The sequence below is a fragment of the Anopheles cruzii genome, chromosome 3, assembly GCF_943734635.1.
Source record: "Anopheles cruzii chromosome 3, idAnoCruzAS_RS32_06, whole genome shotgun sequence".
NCBI classification, from domain to species: Eukaryota; Metazoa; Arthropoda; class Insecta; order Diptera; family Culicidae; genus Anopheles; species Anopheles cruzii.
The window spans coordinates 77,483,396-77,495,501 of NC_069145.1; positions in this window are offsets into that span (position 1 = coordinate 77,483,396).

Below are 12,106 nucleotides of genomic sequence, written 5' to 3' on the forward strand. Positions count from 1 at the left end.
ACCCAACGCTTGATTATGCAGTTAGTCCACGGCTGTTGGCTGTTCGATGCGAGCGCTGCATCATTGGAGATTAATTAAGAGAACGAGTTGGCTTTGGTTCGACGACTTTTCATCCTCAGATTTGGGATGTTATAACGATTTACAGTTGAACCAAACTTTTTCATATACTTTATGAGCGATCTGACAGCCATGTGGCTGGCCGCACGAACATGAGTCACCAACCGAAGGTTATTGCACGCCGCAAAGCCTTTGACGGCTCGTGGCGGAGTTCACAGCTGTTCCTGTGGCCTGGTCCTGGCGTTAACTATCGTTGAAAAAATCGAAACGTTTGCATATTCCTCCCAAACGTGAGTGACGGACGCAGCGACACCTCGATACGCGACACTTTGTGGGCTCGAATTGCAAATTGAATACACCCGTGGTCACACCGATCACCGATGGAACCTCGACCGCAATGGTACACACCCGACCTCCCGACCTGGGACTTGAGAAGGCTTTCCCAAATTCGCAAAACAATCGAAATTCTACGCCCGGAGACGTTCTACGAAGTTCTACGAAGCTGGCTTTCTGGTCTAGAAAATGTGAAAAATAAATAACAGTCGTTTGTGAGTTTGGGAACACAAACGTAAACAGCAATTTAAAAAAAATTTCCACAAAATTATATAAAACTTGTCAAAAACTTTTCTGTCAAAAAACTGTCAAACTTTTCGCTCGTTCATCAAAGTGACCTACCTTCGATTTATTCGTAAAACTTAAACTTTAATTATTTCGCCCATTTGTGGAGCCCTTAAAGCTCGGACGGTCATTTACCTTTACGGTGGTTTGACGTTGGGTGGCGCTGACCAGACACGGGCCGGGACCATCGTGTCGGGGCCGTTACTGTTACTAACTGGCGGCGGTTTTCGTAGTTCCCGTTGGTAACGTACCTTGTGTACCAGACTCCGTGCCGTCGTCCTCGGTGATAGTCAAAAATTGAAGTAAAACTAAACCACCAGCGGGTCGAAAAATTGGGAACCCGCCGCGGCGCTCGCTGCCATTAACCTGGCACGAGGGCGCGTGTGTGGCGTGTTAGGTGAAAAGTGCTGCCGTCTGGAAATTTAACTCGCCAACCGGCTTCGATCGAATCGGTTGGCTAGTCAGTCCTGAAGCCAAGCCTGAAGAATCACCGCCTGCTGGAAGTATTGTAAAACGGCGAACAATTTGTGCACTCAGAGTTTATGCGGCGAAAGCTGGTCAAGTGACATTTTATGCCTGAGTCAGAGGTCACCACTTGATGTCCGGGTATGTTCAGAGCGGTCAGCTGATCAGAACAGTATGTGAACGGTCATGGTCTGTTTGATGTTTCGGACGGATCTATGGTTTTTCAAAACTCGTCGTTATTTATTTGAAACATACAAACAAAAATTTGGGGTTTTATATGCTAACAATTTCACATGTTGTCCGAAAGCTAGAATTTGAAATTTGAAATTTGGAGCCGGAACAGAACAACAATTTGAATTTCAGAAATAATATTCATCGCACAGGAAGACAAGTTTTCCATCATATCTTCGCGATCTAGGGTTAAATCAATTCCTTCTACTAAGTATACTTCTGTCGTCAAAAACATCGCCAATTTCTCCAAATCGCCGTGCAATTCACCGTTCACCAGCGGACAATTTTCAGTCTCCAAAAGCACAGGTGGTGACGGAACCATCGCCCGGGATCCGATTGGTTTCATTCGCCCGTTTCGAGGCATGTTCGGTCGGTTGTCAATTTATTTTCCGCCTAATTTGACCGCCCAGGATTTTCGTGCTCAATCCCGGGCCCCGGCTGCCATTCCACCTTCGGCCATGTGTGAGACAAAACAGCAAAAAAAAAATGATGCAAATTGGAACTCTCACGCGCGGGAAAGGGGTTCCGGCAAAAAGCGGAAACTCGAACTGGCGAAAATTGAAGACAATCTGAAGACGATCAACCCTTCGCACGCTTCGCAACCCGTGGCTCGCTCCGGTGGCGGCTTGTACATAGTTTTGTGTAACCCGCATCCAGCGCAGGACACACACGGGGAGACTTTTCCAACATCCCACGGGGATTCGAACAGATAAACTAAGGCCCGAAGAACAAATTGTGTGCCCGTCAGTCTATAAGCATGTCCTGGGCAGGGTCTCACCCCGGGACCATCATCTCGCGGTGCGGTGTGCGACATCGAGCATCGAAGCATAAAATTGTGGCCCCCGCGATTGTTAGCGTCGGGCACGTACCACGAATCACGCCCGGAACGCGGACTTTTCCGCGCGCTCGCGTCTTCACGGATCGCGATGTTTGGCAAAATGGTTGGTCCTTATTGTGGCGCCCTCCCCCGGAGTGGCCATCCCGACACTACAAGCACTGCACAACCCGGAGAAAATGTCGCTGCTCGCGCGAAGCGCCGCCACACACAGCGCCAATCAGCGCCAAATCGCAGCGCCCTGTTAACGATTGATTGCGTTTTTATCAGGAACCGTTCGTTTATCGCCAGGCACCGGGCATCGAGGACTGTCACGGACTGCACTTTCTGCACGTCGCGCCAACCATTATGGTGGTTTCGTCGCCGGCGCGAGATGATGGCAGGGCAAACAAATATCTATGGCCTATATCTTTCCCCGGAGGGGTATTAACAATGTCCCCGGCCCAACCCGGTTCGGCTCCGGCTGCTCGGGACAAGATATATTATCAAAGTCCGCGCAACGGCTCATCTGTGTGGTTTCCCCTTTTTAACCGATACTTTATTATGTTTACGGTCCGGTCCGGTGGCCACCGGTCATCGCTGAGATTTAATCACACATTCCATGTTTGGTGTTTCTTTTTCCTATGCGGGAAAATTTATGCACATTAGCGCGCGCGCCACGGGAAGGCCACCAGCCACCACCACCCAGATGCTTGCTATTTTCCCTCCCGACTGACCGACCGACCCGACCGAAGTGCTTTCGGATGCCCGAAATGTCACGTTTTACTCATTAGAAACCCCGGCAAACACAGGCCACCGGAACGGAAGTCGGATAAACGGTGGTTTGTGTGTCCTGGGTATAATGGGCACCGGGAGTGGACCGGCCGGCCGGCCAGAACCAAACAAACAGTCATAAATAGAAATGCTCGAACCGGCTGACCGGCCAAATTTACTGACCATCGGAACCGGAACCGGATTAGATTTCTTAAGACTCCTTTCGGGGCTCTCTCTTACGACACGGGACATCGTCTTGGGCAAATTTCATTAAAATTTTAAACGGCTTTGAGCCGGCTTTACACCGATAAAAGTATCCTGCCGCCCACCGCCCCGGTCGGAAGCTCGAACCGGATCCTAAGACGTGCCGATGCAATTTCATGCCCGCCGACCAACCCGAGCGCCGTCGAGCGGAAATGCTTTTGAATTTAAATTCAAATCTATTTATTATCACAGTCAATATCGTCGGCTCCAGGAAAGGGGTTCCCGCAGGCAGACCGGCATAAGGAGGTCAAGGAGGCGCGCGCCTGACGGCGGACACTTTCGACAGCATACATCTGTATCAACAGAACGTATCATAAATTTGGCAACTGCTTTCCCGTCATCGTGGGGCCGTTGGTATCGCTCTGCTTGTCGGAAGACACACTCCTCGGCGCTATCTAAATCAACTCCATTGGAAATTCCACGCACGGGACTCCGTGTCCGGGAGATGGGCCACAGTGAAGCTGGGCTGTGAAAAGTTCAATATTTTTTATTTTCCAAATTTCACGCTACATTCGCCTACACGGCGCGCCCCGAGGGGATCCTGGCTCTTCTTTTTAGCAAGATTTCTTCAGAATGTTCATCGCAGATCGTGCCTCAGGATATCCTTCGCTGAGAAAGTGCTCTTTTCGAGCCAGTGTTGGTCGGGCCAGTAAGTCGATTGTGATTTACGCACCGACATAATGGCCAACATTTGAATGGGGCTCCTTTCGGTATGTTCTACTGTGGTTCGGGCTTGTCTGTCAAGCGGAATGACACATCCCATCGGTACTTGGTTCCCTCGGCTGAAGCACTAGCCGGAACTCTGTTTTGATGAAATGCTAAGGATTGATCCTTAAAAATCTAAACCAAAATATCTAAGCATAGGCAGCACAAGGACTCCGATTCGATTCTTCTCTTTTCTGATTAATATCCCAAACTCAATCGCAACAAATAAAAGGACAATTTTACGACGAGTTTTCACGACGGACAGCTTCAAGAAAACGCGGAAGCGGATTATACACAACAACAACGACAGCAGGGATCGTTTAGGGGCCAACATATTGGTTTCTCATAAATCTTCCCTGATAAACCCCCCGCCCGGCGATGACCAAATCTACTGCCATGCTGCTCTCGTGCCCATCGAGGGCCGTCCATATGTCCGGCCGTCTCCCGATCCGACCGTCAGGATCGTCACACGGGACGGCCGGCCGAGCACAATCTTTGAAGATTCTATTAGTGCTCGTTATCTTCGGCCCTTCGGTCGATTTTTTTTACCATTATCATAATATTTAACCTTTGTCCAGGCTTAGCGACTGAGGTTGATGCTTTGCGGTGCGTAGAACGACGCCGATTCCCGCCTTTTTTCCGCAGATTCACTCATAAGACGCCGAGGCGGTGGCGCAGAAAATAGCTGCACATAATATCATGGCACATCGTTGCACGGTGGGAGCGTGGCCAATTTCTTATAGTCTTTTATTATTTATTGGCACTCCTGTGCGCTGGGCTGCTCCCTGCTCCCTGTAGTCCAACAGCCAACAAAAAACGGTGGTTCAATAAAAAACAGAACGCCAGAAACATTTAATATGCCCGTTCCCGAAACGGCGAACATGTGGCGAAATCTGGACCGTGTTCCCTATCCAGGGATGGGAAAAATCAGGACATCGCGATGGCCAGTGTCCCAAACACCACCACCACCAGCGGCGGGGACCGCCGGTTATCGAAATCAAATCCCGACAGCAGACCGCGCGGTTGACCATTTTTATTTATTGTTTTCTCCACAATTTGTTTCGCCCTGTTTCGGTTCGGCTCTCTAAGTTCAGTTGGCCTGCTGCCGAAAGGTTTTTTTTTTATATTCACTCCTCCCGGCCAAGAGACCATAAACGATTGCCGATGGCGAGTTGTGGTTGCCAACAACCTCACAATCCGGGGCGGCCTTTATGGGCCAGAGCAAATCGTCCGGTCAACAGCCAGCCAGCCGCACGAGTGGCCAATATTATTGTTTTATGTGTTCCATATGCAAATTACGGATTTCGCATGTCCACACCTTTCTGTGGAGTAGACCCTCGGGACGACGGAGGCGATGTGTGGCCCAAGTGACTCCCTTGCGCTGGATTACACGGGGTTGTCGTCGGCTCACAGTAATTCGCTCTGATCCCACCGCAGTGTGGAAATCTTCCGATTCAAAGGTCATCGTTCGAAAGGACTTCTTCCAAGGCACGTGAAGTTTTAGACCCTCAGCATACTTGAAAAGTCCCTAGAACTAAGTGCATAAATTAATAATAGACTTCTTCTGAACCATCAGCCAACAGCGGCGCATCTTATGTTACGATGGAACCAGGTGAGTTAAAGTGGCTATTGGCCGCCCCAAAATTGGGGGTCAGTCGTGCACGGGTTGAACGACTTCTGGCCCCGTACACATGGCACCGTGAAAAGTGCTGGTGCATCGAAATCGCAAAACTGGTCACAAAACAATACGCCAGCCCACGAGACCTATGCGACACACACACACACCCCTTATTAGCAGCATTGCAGTTCATTGGCCCGCCGCCGACCATGTATCGATTGCCGACCAGCTAGCCCACCTAGGCCACGGTGGTGCCAGCTCAGCATATTTTTACACTGAAAACTGCACAGGCCGTGGCCACCGGGACGACTGACGAGAAAAAAACATGGCGAAAGGCCAATTCTGGGCGCCCGTCATCGCCGCTTCTGGGCAGCGGCTAATTAAACCCACCGGAACCTTGAGTGGCCATCCGGTTGCAGGATTTGGCACCAAATCGAATCGGAAAATCGCTTCGGAGCATCGTAAAAAAAGGCACCAACCGAGAGTAATAATCAAGCAAGCCCTTTTGGGCCAGCAACGTGGACGTGTGAACATTGTTTGGTGCCTCCCGGCGGGCGGACCCTCTTTCCTGCGCGACAATCCCACGCGCCAGGGGAGCGCCTTCGTCGTCATCGTCGTCATCATCATCATCATCATTCGTCCTTATGTGTACGGACGAGAGACTTCTTTATATGAGCCAAACGTGACTTTTATGAATTTAATTTTCCAGCCCCCAGCCGCTTTGGCCATATTCCGGTGTCACTGTCACCATCTGGCAGCATCCGGAAGGTTACGGCGCGGTACGGCGCGAGCGACGGAAAAACAATCCTTGGGAGAGTAGCTCAAGTGGCGGTTGTTTCGGTGGCATGAAGCGAAAAATTAGGACCACTTCGGGACACGTTTGTTGTTGTGGGGGTTTCGATTCGTTTTAGCATGATCCAGTACTTTGAAGGACGTCATCGGCCAATCAGTAGGCTGCAACAGTTTGACAGCGACATCCGCACAGATCCTTCTGTGATATTCTTGAATAGATTTTAGCGTCAGCAAATTGAAGAAACTTTTGGTTTTAATGAAGTAAATAGTATTTATTAAAGATTTCATCAATTTACAAAACAATTGGTTAAGTGATGAGAAACCTACGTTAAGCTAGGCTTCTCTAGAATCTTCTAGAATCTTGAACCCGATCGGCTCAATAGTGTTTCAGTCTATATGAGACACACAGTCATACAGACAGACAGATAAAATGAGTTTCCCTTTTTACCGATACACAGAGGACAGCGGAATCGCCGGACATTGGAACGTATTTATTAAAGCTCTCCTCTTTCGCTTTCTGTGGCGAAGCGTAAACAGTTTTATCGTCGTCCCAGACTGATAGTAAATGCCATCCCGGGGCCCATATTGATCAGTCGCAGTCTTCTTCAGTTGATTGCCGTAATGAGCCCAACGAAGCGCCAGGGACTCGTTTCCCTTTATTTTTTACCGAAACAGGGGACCGACTCGAGGACAGGACATCTTCATTCGCTCGACCGTTTTTGTTTCGTCCCTTCTCAAGACGCTCCCCTACATCGTCGCTCGGCTCGGCCCGGGTTCAACCCCTGACTCGGCCCGTCCCGCCCCCGGACAAGGACAATCGCGGAATCGGCGCGGCTCTCCTGATCTCTGAGACGCGCTCGAAGGTCAGCACGGAAAAAAGAAAGAATATTCTAAACAACAACGGCCAACAACCGGCTATCAACCAATAAAAAGTGATTTTACCAAATTGGATGCCGGGCGGTTCCCGCTCGTGGACGCGTAGTAGGGTAAGCGAAACGGTGTCACTATCGATGATTCGATGATACTCGATGCTGCTGCGGAGGACCCCCCCCCCCCCCCCGCCCGGATGTCGAAGGCACGTTACACTCGTTTAAAACACCGGCAGCGGTGGCTGTGCTGTCCTGGCCACTGTGGCCCTTTTGAGGATTGGGTAGGCCCAGGTTTTGGGATGATCCTTCGGGAGTTGGAATTGCTTTCTAAATCCAGTCCATTCAGAACGGAGCGCGTGCGGGCAGAAGAAAGCGAAACGAGGAACCGGGGACAGGCCAAGGTCCAGGATTTTTATGTCCCGAGCGCGCGTGAACATGGGCAGCCTTGATCGAACGTACCACCGATGGTCACTGTAGGAATCGAAACCCATGCGGGGCTGTACATCTTGAAATGTGTGAGAATTCTATATGGAAAAAGTGTGAGTTTTTATCTTCAACATGGAAGAAAGTAATAATAAGAAGCAAAATAATGGAAAATTAAATTTGTGTAAAATATAACCCAATCAGATCAGCTAATATTAACTGGCCTATTGTTTTGTCCTATAACAAAGAAAGCTAACCATACTCACCAATTCTCACCGTAGACAGTGCTCCCGCTAGGAGGGTAATTCAAAAACAAAACCCCGCAGTCGTTGGGCAAAACACGAGAGAAAATATTCAAACACAAACAGTCCCACTTTCGCGATCGTGATTCTCTAATCTAATCCACGGTCGTCATTAACGGTGCATCTAATCAGCCTGATTCGATGAACTCACCGGAGGTGCAACAAAGTTGCGCCCGATTGTTGCCAGTTGCAGTTTATTGGCACCGCCACTGCGAGGCGATAGGGTGGCAGTAACGGAACGTCCCACAAGGTCCGAGTGTGACTGCATCTTATTACGAAATACCAATGCAGAGCGGTTCACGGTGTCGTTCCGTTTTCCGGTGTGAATTCCGGTGGCAGCCCAGCCCAAGGATGAGAAAAGTAAAATAAAAAACGTTTGCGTTTGCCTTTTTTATGTTACAAAAACACACGCGAGCCGCCTGTCACGGAAGGACGATGTCGCCCGTTTGATGGTCGTCCGATCGTTCGATTTTTAATGGCAACAACTGATAATAAAATTGGCCCGATATTTGATTAAAAAGTGTGTAGCCCAATAAAACACGTCCAGTCGCGGAGCAACATCCGACCGATTCGGGTGGCTTACCTTTATTTATTGTTTTCCACGGGGCGGCTCGGGATGCCCGGGAAAACGTTTTGATGAACTGAACAAGAAATGTATTTATGCTCTACTGGCACGATAGTAGTTCCTGTCTGAGACGTGTATTCAATCAGCAACACAAGAGATAATAATTTCGATTCAGTATGAATCACCCGAAACTGGCAAGATTATGACTGCCGGTCAATCATTTCCCTGCGAGTAAGACAAGTGTATTCGGATGTCGAACAACGGTTCCGGTTGGCTTACAACAACAAGTTGCTCTCCTCACACACACACACACACACGGGTTGCCAGATGTGGACGCGTGCATATCTTTGCCGGTCAAAAAGGGGTGCGAAGCGGACACCGCAGAGATCAGGATCATTATCCTGGTCACGTTTTTCGGTACATCGTTACCAGCAGTGTCAGTGTCGGCGGCTTTGGGTGTGTGCCTATCTGATGAACAGAGCGCAGACACCCCACTCGGTGTGGCTCCCTTTTTTCATAAGTGTGGGAAATCGACCCATTTAGCCCGTGTGCTGTCCAGCAAAAGTCCGAGTCGAGAGCGGCCACCCGTCTGGATTTTATTCGTCGGTGCTGGTGCTCTCTATTTTATTTTACAACCTTCCGGTGTTCCGGCTGAACCTTATCTCCTCTCCGGCCTCGGTGACGTGTGTGCGCCAGTGCCGTGAGTGGACGGCGGTATCTTGGGCGGTAATTCGGTTTCTGCGTGTTACCGGCACCCAAAGCGCGTCCGGTGTTGATGCTGCTAATCTGCGGCGAACTGCGAATCCGGAGATTTCGTTTCCGTGTGACGCATTTTTTGTGGTTTTTTCGGTTTGCTAGCCGCCAGATTCTGTAACCGGAGTTATTTACTTTTGCTGTGGAGTAAGAGGAAGAATCCACTTGAGAATGGGCACAGGTCTTTGGTATAAAAAGCCAATACCGAAACATACCGTGTGATTTCAACACTCGCGTGCATTGGAATAAATCATGCCCGTGTTTATGGCCTTTGTCTTAGAAATTGTTTACAATTCTGATGTTCGGACCACTGGGCGCGTGGACCCCCTTCGGAGTTTGTTCATTTCGAATTCAAACTGTCAAACTCAAAACGGTGGACACCACGCGAGTTGGTCCAGTTATTAAACAACACAAAAAATCATACCTTCGAGCTCCACCGTAAACACAGACCCAGGCTGGGTCGTTCTGCTAATCGGCCATTCATCGGTTTTGGGATTTATACGACAGGGCCTCGGTACCGGACAGGCGGAACGAGGAATAAATGCTCTGGTCGCCAACACTTATGATGGAAGTAAACAGAACAAGTGCTGGCAGCGTGCCGTGAATTGGCCCGTGTCCGCGGTTCACGTCTCGGCCTTTATTTTCCTCGGTTTTATTTCGTAAACAAACGATTAGATAATTAAGCCACTGGCGTTCTCCGACGTTTCCGAGATTTTTGGCTGGCAGATTGTCACCGAGAACCTTTGCCGGTTACGCTGAGGTTGCTACGATCGTTGCCGTGCGTAGCGATGTGTCGTATCAAAAACTAATGCTCGCTACGCTTCGAAGCCAACGTCGACTATGTTACACAAGTTTGAAATTTTGTTCGTTGAATGTTTGTTTACAGTGAATGTCGTGGATCCAATAAAATTCCAAAGAAGGATGGTTTAGAGTATTTTCATGTTACGGTCGATCTTGAGCAACGTTAACTCAACGGCAACGTAAAGAAATAACTGTGAAGGAATAAAATCACCATTCCAAGGCAAGTCTTTTAAACCCCCTTCTGGGGCTGCACTAAAACGGCTGGAAGAAGCTACCCGGGCAGTCGTTTGGAGTTTTCGCAACGATTGTTTCCTCACAACTACGCTGGTGGGACATTGGATTCCGTACCGTGCGTCCTTAAACCTAGGGAACGCCTATTTCTAAGCGACCCAACGCCCAACAGCCCAACAGCCCAAGGCAAGCATTAAACGAATGGAGGCTCCTCGTCTGGCCGATTGCAGTTTGACGAAGGCCCCGGGTTTGCGTTTTTCTCCGAACCGACTCGCGTTGATCGCGTTGTTGATACGCGAAAAGAGTTATGTGTCAGATAAACACGGAGCCACCCAGGCGACGCATCCGGAAGGACCTCCGGACGGGACACGATGGGACGATATGACAGGGAACCCGCGCCACGTTACCCCGTCCAAAGTGGCGGCAAGCGGTCGGCAAAGCAAAACATATCCTCCGCCGGGGTTCCGTTATTTTTTCGCCCACATCTTCTTCTGCTTCTTTTGGTCGCTATCGCCAAACAAACAAACAGGAGGCTGAGGAGGAATTGTCCACTTCTGGTTGGACGCGGTCGCGGGTCGCGATCGATTTCAGCTGCATAATAACGTCCGACCGACACACGACCGACGACCCACAGCATCGCCAGGATCGCGCGGGCGGTCATGTTGTTGCTGCCCGTGTTGGCCGCGCCCCCGCCCCCGGGGGTTTCCCTTTCTCGTTTTTCGTCCAAATAAAATATCATTGCGGGAGGTTTTGTTTTAAATTTTGTTGTTATTTGTGTGTGTTTTTTTCTTACTGTTTTTCTTTAACATCATTTAATGATAAATTGTCGTTATCCGTTTGTTGGGTCTCGGTTTGTGGTTTCTTGCTTTTTTACGCTTACGTACACTAGTGGTAGCTCAGGGCTCGTTCGCTGTTCGAAGTTGTCTTGAAAGAGAACGCCTAGAGGTAACTGAGAGCAGAGGACACTGCTCAACAAGACACGATCGATCCTTCAAATGCATTTCACCGCCTCGTGTCACTGATTGGAGCGGATTTTAATGCGCGTTGCGAAAACTAAACCTCGTAATTTCAGCTAATTTTGTGGCTGTCTTTTTAGAAGAACATGATATCTGTTCCTGCGCTGCCTCTGGTTGTCACAGATGCTTATGCTTAGCTTTCCTATCGGTATCAGTTATTGTTATTGCGTCCTACAATGCTTCTCGTATATGTACACTAAAACAAGCACCGTCTATCACGTGCTCTTCAGTGATGGCCCGTTTGGCCATTCGCTACTAGTACTAGCTCCCAACACAAGGACCTCGACAGCTCCTCGACTCAGTCGTATACCTTTGCTTTTTCTTGCTGAACCTGTCGAAAGTACACATTTTCACGTGTGTCTCACTTAAACGGCGCTTGATACGAACTGAAGCCATTAAATACAATTAAACTGAAGAAAAAAAATCCGTTTCCCTATAACCACAAAAATTTGATCTTGATAACCATACTTTTCGGGTATAAATTTAAACCCGTCACGCAAAAAAGCTGGCCAAGTGCTGCCTTTAAGCCTAACCTATCCCCGCTTTAAAATTATAGTAACCATTTAAACTAACGAAACGAACGTTGACACACGTCAAATCATTTTAGTACAATAAGGCATTTTCTTATAGCACTAACTTGAGAACACTATTTCACCGCGGATTGCGATTTTGTAGGAATATAAGAAACCGCTAAAGAAGGCGACCTCTCTGCTCGGTACGAACCTAGGCATAGAATGCGTTCCTGGAAACGACTAAACTAACTAAACGATTAAACGGCCAAACAAGGATGTCTAGCTAACCAAGCAGG